Source organism: Anser brachyrhynchus (assembly GCF_964034855.1).
Source record: "Anser brachyrhynchus genome assembly, chromosome: 18".
NCBI classification, from domain to species: Eukaryota; Metazoa; Chordata; class Aves; order Anseriformes; family Anatidae; genus Anser; species Anser brachyrhynchus.
This window is the reverse complement of record NC_137711.1, coordinates 8,370,507-8,383,221: the sequence shown is the minus strand read 5'-3', so window position 1 is coordinate 8,383,221 and position 12,715 is coordinate 8,370,507. Positions and strand designations below refer to the sequence as shown.

At 55.6% G+C, this 12,715-nt stretch overlaps 1 long non-coding RNA gene across 3 annotated transcripts; it reads right to left on the bottom strand.

The window, feature by feature from the left end:
* Window positions 1–674: 674 nt before the first annotated feature.
* LOC308179866 lies at window positions 675–10,631 on the bottom strand. Of its 3 annotated transcripts, none has more exons than XR_013940645.1 (5): window positions 9,534–10,631; window positions 9,062–9,091; window positions 8,558–8,656; window positions 1,066–4,939; window positions 675–936 (listed from the first exon to the last, which is right to left on the bottom strand). It is a non-coding gene; the product is annotated as an uncharacterized lncRNA (long non-coding RNA). The 3 variants fall into 3 exon arrangements; XR_013940646.1 differs by lacking the exon at window positions 675–936 and having other exon boundaries at window positions 1,078–3,567; window positions 3,772–4,939; window positions 9,534–10,630; XR_013940647.1 differs by lacking the exons at window positions 675–936; window positions 9,062–9,091 and having other exon boundaries at window positions 1,078–4,939; window positions 9,534–10,624.
* Window positions 10,632–12,715: the final 2,084 nt, after the last annotated feature.

Below are 12,715 nucleotides of genomic sequence, written 5' to 3'. Positions count from 1 at the left end.
GGATGGCAAATCTTTGGCCAGCAGCAATGCGCATTCAGGCATCGTGGGGACTGGAGATAATGAAGGTTTTTGAAATCCAATAGTCCCTAAACACTTTAAGGTGCTGCCTTTGCCTTTCTATCCTCATGCTGCGAGGACAGATCATTCCTTACAATCTGTGTTCCCGTACCCTCTTGCCTGAACTCCGGAGAAGGATTTCATTTAGGTCTGGTGCAGAGTATGGCCATTTGTCATAAAATTATTTTTGTTCATTTATCTCCATTCTGCCTTTTCAAGTCCTTTTTTTGCGTGCTACTTCGGCCAAATTCCCAATTCCCTGAATTTATTATCACTATAAAATGGTTGCCTGCTCCACAGCATGACCTAGACGTGCACCCCACCGCGATGCTTTAGAGGCCTCCGTCTGTTCCTATGGCAACTGGAAAAAAGAGGCGAGCACCGCAGCCAGCTCGGGGACGGATCCTGCACGGATGCTGACACCCCTCGCCGCCTGGGAGGAGCCCAGAAGGAGCCGGGGGCCATGCAATGATGGGATGGATGGGGCAGAGACCCACCTGCCTGCTGTTTGCTGATACCCGGACACACAGCACCTGGTTTTCCTGGTGCTGCTCTCCACTTTGGGCTTGGACCGAGCCAACAGAGGCCCACGGGCGGTGGGACATGGCCAAAACCACAGGTACACAAATACCCGTTCCCTCCAAACCATCCAGCTTTGTAACAAAGAGCTGCTTTTGCAAAATCGACTGCCTATACGCCTGTTGATAGGCATTAGCGCCGTTACTTTCATTTACTGATGTTATTCTCTTTTAATTCTTTATTAATCAATTCCCACGTCAGCCACTCGATCAGTCTGCGCGGGATCGAAGCAGAGCTGACAGGCCCGTAATTATCCAGGTCATCTCGTTTATCCTTCTTAAATGTTGGCAGAGATCTCACCTGGGAAATCAGCACAGTGGATTCAGCTTTTGCTGGTGACACCAGCACGGTTTTGTTTTCCCACCCATGACGGGTCCCCCCCAGGCCCCCTCTGGCCTCTCCCTCTGCATCGAGCAATGGGAAACAAACCTCAGGGGATCGGCGGTGCTGAAACCCAGCTCTGCCTCTCTGTGCTGGGCCCCGACGGGGGCTGCAAGGAGGAAGCGTTGGTGCAGCTCCTGGAATTGCAAAACCAATACAGAGCAGACCCTAGGACGTGGCTTTGACCCCCTTTTGGGTTGTCCCAGCCAGCACCATGTGTAAAGCCACAAGTATCTCCCGTAGCATCCCTGGCTTTCCTTAAAGCTGGGAAGTCAGCACGGATGTGTCCTTCTTCCCCTCCACGGCGCAGGAACCAGCCCCTCTGCTGCTTGCAGAGCACAAGCCGGGCTCTGGCTGTTGAAAAGAAAAGCCAGCTGAAAAACCAGTGCTCAGAACTGCCAGGCTGCTCTCAACACCGGCCAAAGGACATGAAAAAGTGAAGGGGAAGGTAAAAAGAGCCCTGCTGCAGAGCGGCACCCTGGCTGCATGGCACGGGGGCAGCACATTTACACACCCCTGTTGCCTTTGATTTGGCAATTTTTTTTATTTTTTTTTTAAATTTTCTGATGACAAAGGACACAGCCTGCTCAGGCAGCATCTCGAGCCGTGGGCTCCTGCTGCAGACGGTACAAAGCACTCAAGACGGATGGAAGTAGCATCTCCTCCGTACGCAGCCAAGTGGTCGTGATGCGCTGGCAGGAGAGACGGGCACAGAAGCCTCCACTCGCTGCCATCTGGCAGCTGCAGCGCAGGGAGCCAGGGCTGGAGGTGAAGGAGAAAATAGCTTTTCTGTTTACTCGCTCGTAGGAAGGAGGAGGAGGAGGTTAAACGGCGACCAAGAGCCAGTTTGAAGGCTGGCAGGGAGCGCGGAGCCGCTTTCGCCACCTCTGCCTACTACTGCAAGAGCTTCTCCCAGACGGCAGATGAGAATGTGGGATTTTGGGTGCTGGGACGCACGGGGATCCGGAGCAGACATCACCAGCCTGGGCGTGACATTGATCAAACTCCCTCTGGGAAGTGGCTTTATTCTGAAGAATCTGTGCAGGATTTTTTTTTTTTTTTGTACGAGCAGAGGCACAGCGGGGAGGCTACCAGGGGATGAAGGCAGCTGGGAAGGAGCTCGTCCGCTGGTCCAGCCGGGCTCCGGGGCAGGCTGAGCACCGTGCCCAGGGCAGCACGGCACCCATGGGGACAGCTCCATGCTCTGCAGCCCTGCAGAGCTTGAAAACGAGTGAAGGCACCGTCCTTGGAGGAACTGTACACGTGCCAGCTGCAGAGCGAGTGCTGCTCTGAGGACCTTCTGGAGAAAGCTCAGTGCTGCTTCAAAGTGGCTGAAATTCCGGTCAAGGAAGGGATAGAGAGAGCTGCCTCCCCTTCACCTGTGTGTGGGATCCCTAGAGACAATAAAGGACCCTTGCTGCTGGACAGCCTGCCGGGGACATCGTGGTGCCCTGTGCCGAGCGGCACCGCTCCAGCACCTACATCAAGGCAGCACAAACGTTTTCCACCCCAACTTCCAAACACAAAGACCACAGCCGCCTGTGCCCAGGCTCCCTGGTTTCTCATCTCACTCCTCTCATGCTGCTCCCCTCCTTTCTGCACTGAAGGCGGGCTCCTCTTCCCACCTGCCACCAGCCTGCTGAGCCCATTGCCGGGCAGGTGGGACGCATCTCTCCGGTAGCAATGCAGGGGGTGCCTGGAGGCAGCGCAGACACAGAGATTTAGGGAACCCTGCACAGTTGGGCAGCAGGGATGGGTGTGCAGGACCTTCCCCGGGCTGTGAGTGACACCAGCAACAGCTTCGCCTGTTCAAGGAGTCGAACCCTCGCGCTGCAATTCGGAGAAACGCCGCGAGGATGAACTCCGAGCGCTCTCTGAGCCCAGCCGTCGGCAATTCCATACATCCTCGTCTTGTGATAAAGCCCAGCACATTACAAGAGGGAACCCACTGCTTTCTGCAAGTCTTTTAAAGAGCTTTGTTCAACACACATGCATAGCTGTTAAAAAAAGCCCTGCATCGATTCTCCTGGCACTTCTCCATCAGCCCATCCCTCCCCTCACCTCCCAAACCTGCCGCTTCTGCATTGCCCTTTGTACAGCAGCATTTCACGTAACACGCTCTCTGTGATGAAGATATGCCGCTGAACTCAAAGAAATGCCTTTTGAGCACACCTAAGCTGCTTTTTAACCAGGAGGGAGACACAAAGGGCACACGCTACTCACTGGGATATTATGGCTTGCGAGCGCTGCTTGCGCGTAGCCCCACCAGCCCCGCAAACTTCTCCAGGAGTCAATAGCGCCGAGGATTTAATAGCTGCAGGGATGGAGCTGTGAAAAATAAGTGGGCTTTGTTTGGTAGCTTCCTGCCACTTGTGGAAAAAAAAAGCTGTCTCAGACACTGCGGCTTTAAAGCTGGTTATTTTTAAAATACAGATTGAAGGAGGCTTCCAGCTGACACGGGGGCCCACGGGATGATGCTGTTTGCGAAGCGCTGGTGAGCAGCCCGAGGTTCCAGAAACGTTCATCCCTGCTTCCCTCCCATGAAAGCACCTGGGCAGGACAAACCAAAGGAGAATTTGGCCTGATGGATCCATGCAGCTCATCAGCACGGCTGCAGCGTGGAGCAGTCAGGAGGTGACATCCCCTGCTGGGATCAGGGGACCCCAGGCATCACCTCGTGCCCCAGGGGAGAGATGGAGCAGGGGCACAACCTCTGGCCCATGCCAAGCAGGCTGAAAAGCAAAAACTGCTCACTTTTGATACAAAAGCCCCGCAGCTCACTCGCTGCATCGGGAGGAAGCCTTGCTCTTATTTACAGCAGCAGCCTGGGACCCGAGGTCTGAACTGAAAGCATTTGCTCTCTTTTCGAGAAGCTATTTAGTCCTCTGCAGGGGAACGCGCAGCATCTTCATAAATTTCAGCAATGTCCAGAGGGCAGCAAGATCAGAGAAAATGCCCTGACCAAGAATCCATCAATCTCTTCAAGAAAGAATCAATTTTTATGTGCTTGTAGCTGTGGGGATTATTGTTGACCTTGTGAAATCATAAATAGAAGGCAGCGCTGGCAAAGTCCTCACTTTCATCCGGCTTGTTTCTCTCCTCCTTCACCTCCCTGTTTTCGGGAGGTAACGGCTGCGTTCATGGGCAGCCTGGAGCAACCTCCCCTGGTCGTATCCCCATGGGATTTTTTTTGGCAGAGGAGCACAAGCCCTCGCTGTTTGCAGGCTCCATCTCCTGCCTGGGGAGCACAACCAGAGCTCAGCTCCCCAGTGGGGCACGGCGGTGATGCAGCCTGCAAGATGCACCCAACATCTTCTCTGTGCTCATTTAACCCATTCCTACAGCTGTGCTTTTTCCCCCACCATCCCCCCACGGGCTTAATGCTCCCAGGTCAAGTTGTGTTGCTTAATTAAAGGGTCAAGTACAGCGTGCATTTCTGCAACGAGGGAGCTCGTCGTTTAAGCCACCACACTCTCAAAGACACCTGCAACACCCAGTTCTGCTCCAGGCATGCCTAACACCCCTCGTAGGGGCTCTCAGTGTGTGCAAATGTTTCTGCAGAAGCAGCACAAACCCCAGAGAAGCCACTTGGAAACAGGATCAGGAATCCATCTGATTCATTCTTGGCACCCATCGGGCTTTCGGGGCCCTTCCCTGTGCTCCCACCTCCCAGGGCATCTCATAGGAAAAGCTCCGGGTCTTTCTACAGCAGCACAGGCTGGCATGACAGCACGTTACACCACAGTGCTGGAGTAAAACAGCACCAAGAAAATGCTCCTTCTCTTTGGTTTTAGTGGCCGCTTGCCACCTACGCCAAGGCAGCCGCGTGGGATGTGCTGAGAGCTGGCCCAGCCTTGGACAGGTGCCTGGCACCTCCTGGGCTACATTAGGCAGACAGACAGGTTGCAAAGCTTTGAGAAGGCTGTGGAAGGAGAACACAAAGGGAAAATGTTTCCTTCTGCTGGCTTTGTGGAGCATCCTTACCTGCTCGCTTCACGCAGGCTGCCCCTCAGAACAGAGCCCCGCTTGTCAGCACCGTGACAGGCGGCAAGGGACCACTGCCTCTTACAGACCCGTTTTGTTTTGCCATAAATCACCCACCTAAGGAAGCGGCAAGCATTTTCCCACGTCATGCTTCAGTGGCAAAAAATAAGTCAGCATCCACGTGAAATTGTTGAGACGGGGACCGCGAGCGGCAGCAGCGCGGCCAGGAGCACGCTGGCTGCTGCGGAAAGCTGCAGGCGTGGAGCAGATTTCCTGAGCCAGGCTTCACACGGGGCAGGCCCCAGGCTGCCAGACACCTGCACATGTACTCTGCACATCACAAAATACACCTCACATGCACTGCGGGGTCACCTGAGCCTCCTTTTCCTGGCATCTTCAAGGAAAATGCGAATATTCCCTACCTGCCTGCATGGGGCTGGAGGATGCTGCTCCGGGACTGCTCTGCCTGCTGCACAGGCTCTGGACAAGCTGTGGGTTTGGGGAAACAGCCCCTGTGCCAAGAGCTTTGCCTGTCACTCTCTCACTCTCTCCTGGGCTCTGTGGGGCCAGAAGCTGAGTGCTACCAGGCTCCCCTTGAGCAGGCTCACGGCTGCGCTGACATTGCTGCATCGCGCCGGGTCTTACCCCGAGAGCCACAGAGGAGGAGGGTCAAGAGGGTCCCAGAAAAAAAGATTTCATGGCATTCACCCCTCAGCACAGAGCTGTTGGCATCCCCCTGAGGCTCCCTGCATGGCTCCACGTGCCCAGCGGGTTGCAGAAGCAGGGCAAGCTCAAACCCCCCAGGGAAGCTGCTGCTGGGCAGCTTCGGCTGTGCTCAGCCCCCTCCGGCCCCACTCCCCCTCGCTCCCCGCCTGCCGTGTAACACACGGATCACTAGGAACCAAAACAGGGCTCAGAGCAGGATCTAAAGAAAATAAGAGCGGGGCCTGAGCCCTATGCAGGTAGGGGCTGGGTGCTGCCCCCCAGTAACATCCCACGGGGGGCAGCTTGCTGTCCCTCCACGGAAAGCGAAGGCAACGCCGTGCCCCAGCAGAACACAGGGAAATGAATAAACCACGTGCCAGGCAGGCAGCACGAGCAGCACTTTAATCAGGTCAAATGAAATTTAAGATAAGCTAGATATGAATCAAGTCTTTTTTTTTTTTTAAATATCCTATTAACAGATCATGAATGGCTCAGCTCCAGAATATGAGCAAGAAAAGAAGTGGAGTGCTCTGCAAGCACGAGGAGACCCATCTCACCCTGCTCCCCTCTGCTCGGCACAGCCTGGCTCCTGGTGCAGGTCCCATGGGGATGTACACGTCTGAGCGCTCACCTGCCCCATTACCAAGTGCCAGAGCTTTTAGACTTGCTCACGGAGCTCCCCCCACCTCAGGCAGCCACAAGAACTCAGCAGCATTAATTCACCATCATTAACAACTCCTGGAAGGTCTCAGAAAGTGGGGACAAACGCAGCAAGCTGAGCTGGGGTGGCACAGGACCACCAGCAGACCATCAGGAGCACAGCACCAGGCAAACAGGACCATGCCACCGCTCTCGCTGGATATGCAGCCCCCAGCACCCCACCAACTAATTAAACAAAGAAGGGAACAGCAGCATCCCCCGTCGAACTGTTCCCATTTCCTCCAGCTCAGGGATTTGTGCCACGGCAGCACAGATGTGTTGGGAGGCTTCAACAGACCCTGCAGGAATGGGGTAAGGCACGGGATTCGTAAGCCTAAAAGATTTTGCAGGCCCGTCTTCTACTCAGACAACCTGCCCTTTGAAAGCTGGAGCGCCTCGTAAAATCTGGGTCACTTCTGAGAGATTATTTTGGAACAGTGGAAAATTGTTTTGACAACTTCAAACCTGTGGCTTTTTTTTTTTTTTTTTTTTTGGAATAAAGTGCTCTGGAATGACTTTTTGTCTTTATGATCTACTGAAGAGAAATCCAAGGTAAGACCCAAACAAGACGCCCCAAATGGTTCGTGACAGAGCTCCGTGCACTCGCCCCCACGCAGCCGGTAAGGTCTCACCCAGGCCAGCACTGTCAGAACTGATTAACTGTATCCCTTAAGTCATCCCCTGTCTCACAATGCTCCTAATTTAAGCCAAAAAAAGAGGGATTTCCAGCCCAGCAGACAGAACTCCGCGGAGAATCTTTCCCATCCAGGGAATTGCTGATGTCCTGCGTAATAAACGGGAATGAGAAAATATTTGTGTTACAATGGAGCATGAAGGGGGTGGACCAGAACTGCTGTCCCATAAGTGGGGACACATCTGGGGACGTGGGTCTGGGTGGCAGCAGTGACGTGTCAGAGTACTGGTGTCACCAGGATTCAGCACCATCTCCTCCCTCTCCCCACCACTCCTCTTTCAGGAGAGATTCACCAAGCTCCATTGCCGTGATTTCTCCAAAGCGCAGCCAAAACAGCACAAGGCAAGGCTGTGATGGGTGCCTGGGGGGTACAAGCCCACCCCACAGGCAGGGGATGGCCCAAAGCCCCTCTGGGGACCGCAACAACCCCGCTTGCACCAGGAGCACAGCAGTCCCATGGGTGCTCCGTGGGCACCCACACCCTGTGGGACCCTCCCCACACAGCTCCTAGGGCTCTGCGGAGCAGGATGACGGCAGACGGAGCCGGTGATAATTTCATTTCCCTTGCAGATGAGGCCCTGCTCTCTCCCCAGGCACCTCATCAGCAGAGCACCAGTCCCTACAGGGCTCAGCACCACCCCCTTGCCCAGCGAGCCCCAGGAGCAAATATTCCCGTCCTGCAGGGAGCCCTGACCAGTGCTATTTTCCTACCACCTCGCTGCAGGCAATCGAGCCGACAGGTTTGCTTATTAATGACGTTATTAACTATTAATAACAGCAACAACTTGCTTTTCCAGCAAACCTGGTTCCCCGAGACCCCACAGGTGCCAGTCGCTGCAGGCTGGCTCCATGGGGACATCCACCTGCACCGCCAGGCGCTGCTCAGGAGGGGATGCTTTATAGGGCCACTGTCCATGGTAGAAAGGGGCTTTGTGGGGCCGGGCAGAGAGATGAGGTGCGAGATGTCTCTGCCCCTTACCCGGATGACCTAACAGAGTGGTTCCCCACCATCTCCCCAACCCCCTTGTCCCACCTTGACCCCATCAAGGCTTTCCCACCCCATAGACATCACGGTGCAGGGACTGGACCTTCCCAGCTCAGATCCTGTTCAGACAGGGAGACGATGCCAGGTTGAGCAGCAGCCAGCCCAAATCCACGCTTTTTGGCAATACTCTGACTGTTTTGCTGCATTTAAATAGTCCTGAAAGCACTCCTGACCTTAACAGCCCCATTCCCCCGCACAGCTGCTTTTGAACCACACCATGCTGCACCAAAGCCAAACCAAGTTAAAAGCAATTAAAAGCGTAAGACCAATTAAAAACTAGACCAAAGCCTCCCCAGGGATTTCAGTTAAGGCTGGTGAAAGCCCCATAAAGCAAAGCCGTGGGGTTGGCAGGTTCCCCTGCAGACCAGGGCACAGCCGTCCCCCAGGTGCTGTGCCTCAGTTTCCCCACTCACCTCCTACAGCTTTGGCTTGGATCAGGGCGGTCACTGGCTCCCCGGAGGGTGCTCAGCCCCTGCAGCACCCAGGTGCCTGCACCTCCTCTGCTGGAAGTCCTGCAGCGAGCAGAGCAAGAGCCATTATGAAAGGTGCTGCTGGAAATATTTCCCCCACGCCCTTAATGGGGCTGTTTGCACTGAGAGGTGACCGATGGGCTGCAGGTCAGGGGACGGACACAGGGCCGGGGTTTTGCACTCACTTCTCTTCCTCTCTACCCGCTTTACAAGAAAGCAGAAGTAAAAGCGAGCCCACATGCTGCCCTGAGACCTGCACATAGACCAGCGCCCCTGCAGCATGAGGGCTTTAAGGACAGCACGTTACAGCCAGGAGAAATCCCCGTTCCAGCTGCCCCTACAAGCCCCAAAACACTGCCCAACTTCACCGTGCCTCGGTTTCCCCAAGTACACCCTAAGGAACACCAACACATCGCTGTCCCAGCCTGGATCCCCCCGTGTCCCTACCTGGTCCCCGCTAAGAGAGCGATGCTGGCCCTGCGAAGGAAAAGCAGGATCCAGCAGGATCCAGCCCCGCTTTCATTAATTTCTGTTGAATAATTAAACCCTGGGAAGTTAATACTTTCTACTTAAAAACTCAAACTGCAGTGTTTGTAATTACCGTTTTATTGAATCATTAAAAATTAAAGGGCATCCTGAGGTTGCTGTTAGTGCGAGAGCTGCGCTCAGCCCCACGGAGGAGGGAAGGGAGCTCCTTTTCTCGTGCCGGAGCCCGGCAGTGGGTGGCATTGGTGCTCCATGGGGCAGGTTTTGGGGACCAGCAGACACAGGAGGAACAGCCCCCAAAAAGCTGGGGTCCCAGCTGTAAGCCCAGCTCAGCTTGGGGCTGGTCCTGAGCTGTGCCTGGGATCCAGAAGGGTCCAGACCCCAGGATGCGGGACCCCAAACCACCACCCATATCCCTGCAGGGCCAACTCACCGAGGCAGCCGTGGTGACCCCACACCATTCCTCCTCTCGCAGCCAGGCTTTGGGGCTCCCCCAGATCCCCCACCTGCAGCAGCACAGCCCCAGTCCCCCCAGCAGCCCTTTATAGGCTCCAGCTGCTCCCACCCACCTGCACCGTGCCTGGGCTCAGCCACCCCATGCTGGGAGCCCTGGGAACAGGCAGCGAGGGCAGAAAGGTGCTTTTAGGGCCGTAGCTATGAGAAATCCTCCTTCCTTCCCCCCTTGGAGCTGCGTGCTCCTATCCCTGCCCCATTAATTTATCCCATAACAGAGACGTTCAGGCTCAGGATTTGGAGCCAGAGCACCCCCAGCCCTGCAGAGGCGGCGGTGGGAGGACAGGCCGATGGGGATGTCCCATCCCCAGTGTTCCCTGTCCCCAGGGAAGCTCCCTGCAGACAACCCGCAGCTGGAGATGTTGGCATGGCAGCGGGCAGAGCCCTGTGCACCCACCTGGGAGCGCACCGAGGCATCCCGGGGTGTCCCCAGGGCGTCCCGCTGAGGACACCTCCCCTTGCAAAGGAGAGGATTTGACCTCCCTTGTTTTCCCCGAGCCCTTTTGTGACTATTTTGGGAAGCCAAACAACCACAGAACCCAAACAGGAGGTGCTTTATTGGCTCTGGGTGGGGAGGAAGAGCTGTTCAGTGCGATCCACGTCGCGGCACCGCGGCCAAGCCAAGGGCACCCCCGGCCCCTCCTGCCGGCCCCGCTGGCCCCTGCCTGGTCCTGCTCTTCCCTCCCTGTCTCCGTGTAATTTCTCCCCGGAGGCAGCTGCGTTTCCACCCTCGGCCACTTCAAGGCTCACCTTTCTGCACAATTTGCAGTCCTCAGCATCAGCAAGCCGCGTGGCCCTGGAGTATCCAGCAGACCTTTCCACCTCCAGCCCACGCTGCTCCAGTTTGGGATGCTCAGCCCCCAGTTTGGGGTCTGCCTTACTCCACTTTGCGCCCCCCCCAGCCCCAAGTATCCCATTTTGGCGGATGCAGCGGGGGCTCAGCCCCGCTCTGCAGCACCCCTCTGTCCCATCCGTCCCTATGGACCAGCACCATCCCCACCGTACAGGTCCAGCCCCAGCAGGATGGTCCCTGAGTCCCCAACTCGTTTCCATGGCAGCTCAACTGGCTCATCGGTTTCCATGGCAATGAGGTTTTTCCCTCCCCATCCTCGGTGCTGGGCAGTTCCCGGGGCTTTCCATGGCAGCTCCCCCCTAATTTGGGACCCCCAGGTCCCCCAGCAGTTCTGCCCAGCGAGCAAACCAGTACAACCAGTGCATTCCCTGCACGGGCAGCCTCTGGCTACTGGATGCGGGACCCAAGCCTGCTGCGAGCACAGGGGACTTTCTCCTAACTCACTGGGTGACAACACCAATTTTTCTCCCTTCTGCCACCCCCTCACACCCATCTCTGGTGATTTCCTGCTGCTGGCGGCTGGAGCTGTGGCTGCGGATGCCTGCCAGGTACTTGGCTCTCCCTCAAACTGAAAGGAGCTGCCTCTTAAAGCATCCCTCCGGTTGCAGGAGGAGGCGAGCTTTGTAAAAATGATGCATGGCAGATGCAGATTAATTTTATTTCACAGTCCTGTGGAGGATTTTGAGCTAGTCACCGATAGGGGACTAAAAATACCACTGGGGTCCTCAAGTTTCTATTTGCCTGTTCAGCGGTGCTTATTATGGTGTTTTCCTAAACACCAGCCGAAATCACATCCAGGAGAGCGGAGAGAGACCCGGTGGGATGGCAGGAGCTGGGGTGGAGTAGCACCGAGCACCGGCTGCATGTGGGGTGGCTGGAGGATGGCAAATAGCATCACAGCAAACACGCTTTCATTTCACATCACCCACGAGATCCATGGCACAAACCTCTGCAGCTTCGGATAAAGCTGAGCCGTGGAGTAAGGAGCATCAGCCCGGATTTGCCGGGCTCCTAAAAATTGGTCGTAACAATTCATGGGACTGCTGCGGCAAGTTTGGGGTCTTTGGGGTATTTAATAGAGCTTTGCCCAACCTGCTTTGATATGTCCTTGGCAGAGGCACCCTACACATCCTGTGGGGTCAGCCCTTGGGGGAAATATTCGCAGCCTCTCCTGAAGGCAAATCGCGTGCTCTTCCCCAGGGCACCAGCAGCATCTTTCACTTTTGGGGTGTTCCCTCCCCTGTTTCACCCATGGTGCTTTTGGATCTGGGTCTGGGCTTGGGTCCTGAGCTGCCTCTGGGGTCCGGAGGGGTCCAGACCCCAACAACAGGGAACGGCAGAGAAGGAGGGGAGGTGTGCTCCTTAACCCCGCTGAGACAAAGCCGTCGCTGGAGGACGCTGCTTAATGAACGCGCTCAGAAAAAACGTCAGAAAAAGGAGAGCAAGCAGACGTTTTCATTCAGGCTCCTTTCAGCATAAAACAGCAGTGGAGGAGGATTAAAAAAAAAAAAAGTCAATGAAATCCCCCTACAGTTTAACCCTTGGGAAGGAAGCCGCACTACTCTGAGCACACCCCAGCCGTGCAAGAATTCAGCGTCCTGGGAAAAGAGCCAACGGTGCAGCCGAGGGGTGCCATCCGCTGCCCACCACCACCCCGGGAGCAGCACCTCGGGGGGACCAGACCTCGGAGGGACCCTTTTGGGATCCCCGCTCCCCTGGGGCTGTGCCCGGCGCTGCCCGTGCTCGGTGGCTGCATAGCTCCACGTCCCCGGCTTTCCTAATGAAGCTAACGGAGATAGCGAGGCTGTTGCTCGGGGTGGAAAGATGATTAACCACTGTAATCCCAATTACAGCTTTTAATTGGGATTAATCCGTGGAGTCAATTAAGTGTGGAAATGCGTTGCCTCCCACATTTCTTTTATGAACTGTTTGCTCCCCGGCCTGGTCCAGAGCCACAGCTGGGAGGGAAGAGGGCTCACTTCTCCTGCCTAAGGACACAAAAACTGCCAGGAGCAGGGCCACCAGCGGGGACACCCAGCAGGGTTCCTCATTTATCCCCCAGCAGCTGCTCTTTTGTTTATTTTTTTTTCCTCCTAGAAGTGGATGGGGCCAGGTTTGCAGAAATAAAACCAAGGTGGCAGATCAGGCAGCTGCTCCCAGCGCCCCGCGCCCAGCACGACAGCCAACAGCGCTGCTGGCAGTTCCTATTATTTTTCTCCGCACTCTCATGAAAATTAATTAATTCAATT